Here is a 3,965-nt window from a genome sequence, read left to right on the forward strand (position 1 = left end):
ATCCTACATGAACTCATGAACCTCAAATATTTAATGAGAAGGTAAAAAATGGAAAAGATTCAGCATGAGAGATTACACTTCCGTCCCAAAAGGATTAAATAAAAAGATGACATTTCTTAGCCCACAGATTTCAAATTTCCAGTAAGACTACATAGGCCTGTTCTTCGTTATCAAAAGGTTTTTAGCAGTCATCAGGCTGATGAATCTAAAGACTTGTCCAGATATCCCTGATTTACCTACTACAACAACGTGACAGTAATATACCATTAATTTAACCCAAAGTGATGCAAAAAAAAAGCATGAATGTTTGCAACATACACTATAAATTAGTTTATTGTATTGTAGGATGTAATTTGCATGGGACTTTGATGCAATTTCATATCTTGCATTTTTTTCTAACAAAGAAATTTTTAGAAAAGATGTGCACTATAAAAAAGCTGCAAAGGTGTTATACTGAAATGTGAAATATTGATCAATGGTTTAAATGTTGCCACAAATTAGGTGATGCAACATAAATGGGCCATTTAAGAAGATGACTGTTATAAGCCATATAATTTAAGATTTATTAGAGCTTTTCAGACAAAAAGACTTGAAGCTCTTATTTTCATTAGCTGTAAATGCCATTTCAATTCAAGGGTTTTAGACCGTGTCTCTTTTAAACAAAACACAAGCAGGCAATCACACTGATAACTGCCCTTGGAAATGCATCCACCAGAGCGCTTATTCAATCAATACAAGGAGAGAGGGTGTTGATATAAATAATAAAAACAAAGCAAAGTCATTTTCCACAAAGCAAACCATGCCTCATGAAAATCACTCATCTGCAGAAGTATTAGGAAACCAGTATATTATGTTTTCCTGCTTTTTATTGCTATTGTAGCTCCTTTGTGTGTATGTTGATTTAGTTATAGGTAGCCTGTATAAAGGTATTCAGTGCTGATGTCAAGCTGGATGCTGAAGCAGTGATAGACAAGCATTGTACAAGTCGTTTTCTGGATGAAAATAGTTTGGATTTGATAAGAGTACACTGTGGACATATGGATGGAATGACATGAAATGGGAGGAGATCTGTCAATCACAAGACAGCATGAATTCCTTGACTAGTTGCCTGTATTTTACCGGTTCCACAAGTGTGTTGGAAGTGTTGTTTTCTTTTAGGTGTGTTTCGCAATGCAACGTGTTGATTGCAATGAAACATGTTGCTCATAGTGAAATATATGAATATCTTAGTAAAATATGTGTAGATTAAAAAATTTTCTGGTGGCTTCAAAAGATTTTTCACCTATTGATAATGCTGTCGACTGTTCCAAGATGAGCTATTATTGTTTTTAAATACAGTCACTACATACTGTAGAAGAGACTCTTTAAGTACTCTTTTATCTTGTGTGGTAGTCTGCCACAAGTGTCTGCTCATCTTTTATCGGAGGCGAGCGACATTTTCTGTCCATTAGCAAATTTAGGCCACATAGCTTTTAATACCGAACTATTTACACCTCATAACTGTGCATAAAAGCCTAGATAAAACAAGGTCATTGGGGCTGCATGAGAAAAACATTTTAGAATCCTGCCTATTGATTGAATATGATGGCTTCATCACCCACACTCACCTTCCTGAGAGTGACGTGCATCCATACCGCCCCCCACAGCTCCTTCCTCCCTGCTGCTGGTTGGTTTCTACAGCTGTGGTGTGTGAGAAATGACCAGAGAATTGGCCTCTGGGATAGCAGCAAGCCATCCTGGTGCTATTAGGCTTGTGGCTAATAATAGGTGTTTCAGTCTGGGGGAAGATCAATCAGGGGGAATCATAGGGAATGTTCTGAGGAGCACTTTTACACATCTGTCCAGATGGATGAAATTACACTTGTCTGTTTTTAGCTGTATTACTCCTAAATTGGTTGTCTACTTTTTTCTTGCTCTCTCCCTTGGTGCTCATTCATGTGTCAGTGGTCTGCTAAAAGGATTGGGTGCTAAACTCCCTGTCATTTTAGTCTTTTCCTCATGCACATCCCTCCACTGCACACCTTCAATTTATTTACTTACTTTCATCTGAACAAGAGACAAATAATGTCTCTAGAGATTTTTTTCTTGTGAAGAGGTTAATTGCAAAGCAGTGTGTAGAACACACCTTGCATGTGCTTTGAACATTTTATGCTGTCATAAATAAATGTTGTTTTCATATGAAAACCCCTGAGGACATCATAAACTAAATTAATATCTTGGTGTTTTATAAAATACGCAATTGATTTTTTTTATGATTAAAAATTAATGATTGCTTTATGAATCTTTTCTAGAGGTTTAATTGATTTACACAAGATCTTACTGTTCTGTACTTTTCATATGCAAATATTATAATGAGTTGTAAATTTATTCATAGTACTATAAGAATATTTAGAAATATACTTGATATAGGCCCATCGCTCTCATGAACCATGAGTGTACCGAGCTGTGGAGGTAACCACATGTTGGTAAGACCCCCTGTGATTTAGCACTGCCAGTTAACTGGTATGATGTGTCCATCACAGAGGTGTGTGTGGAGACTGAGAGCGGTCATTTACAGACTACAAAATAGCTGCATGCATCTGTGATTTTAGCTCAGTGGCTGACAGCTTGAAATGTTATATGTTTGTGAGCGACAGTGTGGCAACATGTATTGGGTTCTGGCCTTTTCAGCAATGTCTTTTGAGTTTTATGTTGAATTCAGGAATGATATAACTCTTCGAAATATGGCAAGTTTGATTTGCTTGTAGTATGAATTCATATAAGTGTCCCTGACACTGTTACAATAGGCTGACGCTCACAATATGGCACTCAGTGAAATTACCACTCAAAGACACTCAGTGGGACTTTTTTTAACAGTGAAAATGAATACTGTACATCATTGTTGTTTTTTTTTGCTTGCAGGGAGCCTGATTTGAGATGTTCTTCTGTTGTTGATTGCTCAACATTGAGAGATATTTCAAGGGCTCAGAGAGCTGACTGAGGAGAAGTCTTTTGAAAGAGCAAAGCCCGATGACCAGGCGAAGGAAATCAAGGCTCCCTAGTGTGTCGCCTTAGCAACGGGGGGAAAATTAGCATTGACTTCCGAGCAAGCCTACAAAACTAGGCTTCAGGGTATTTTTTACATCTTGAAAAGTGACAATCAAAGAAGATCTAAAGACATGCTTCCACTTCCATTTATATTGAAATCAGCTTCTTTCTTTTTTCTACTGCCTGAACACAAAAAGTCTTAATGTATGTATTTTTGCTCATTTTACTGTGTTGTGCTGTTTCCCCACGATGCCCCCTTGCTCATGTTTGCCTCCCACTGTGGCAAACAGAACACGTCTATGATAGTGAATGCATTTCTGAGCACTTCCCCACATGAACTAGAGCTGACACTGGCTTCCTCATTCACAGGCATGGAATTCAGCTGCCATGATTGCCAACACGTTTAATGATAGCATCTCCAAGAGTCACAGAAGTATCACACTGATGCTCCATCTCTCTCTCTCCCTCTCTTCATCACATTGTAGGAAATTCAGTGGTGTCCAAACTGCAGAACCCGCAACTAAGCCCATCAGGAGCTGTTATTCAGAGAAATGAAGTGCAGATTGTTTGTGCCGAAGCATGAAGCAACTTGGTGTATCCCCTCATCACAAACAAGCTACACTGCCATGTAGGAACAAGCAGGAATACATTAAAAGGTAATGAGAGATCAGTCAGAAGAGGGTCATGCAGGGGCACTGTTTGGCATGGCTGTTGCTGGAGAGAGCTTTCAGAGTGATGGCCTTGTTGTCTCTGTTGAGGAGCCAGAAGGGGTGGAGTTCAACAACGTTCCTCATGGCAACAGTTGCTAAGCCTCATTTCTTGTTGATGTGGTTATTTGTAAATCAAACTGGGTGTATAAGATTAGCAAGTATTGTATATATGTGTTATTTCGCAGACAAATAATAATTTGAATAAACATTTTCATTCAAGACCATTCA

The 3,965-nt window shown here is 38.2% G+C and overlaps 1 long non-coding RNA gene across 1 annotated transcript in view; it reads left to right on the forward strand.

Annotated features, from left to right (window-relative positions):
* LOC125140112 overlaps positions 1-3,965 on the forward strand; it is a 12,967-nt gene extending 9,002 nt beyond the window's left edge. The window contains exon 2 of the long non-coding RNA XR_007139347.1: positions 2,902-3,965. This is a non-coding gene — a long non-coding RNA (uncharacterized LOC125140112). The remainder of the gene's footprint in view (positions 1-2,901) is intronic.

The sequence above is a fragment of the Tachysurus fulvidraco genome, chromosome 24 (genome assembly GCF_022655615.1).
Source record: "Tachysurus fulvidraco isolate hzauxx_2018 chromosome 24, HZAU_PFXX_2.0, whole genome shotgun sequence".
NCBI lineage: Eukaryota > Metazoa > Chordata > Actinopteri > Siluriformes > Bagridae > Tachysurus > Tachysurus fulvidraco.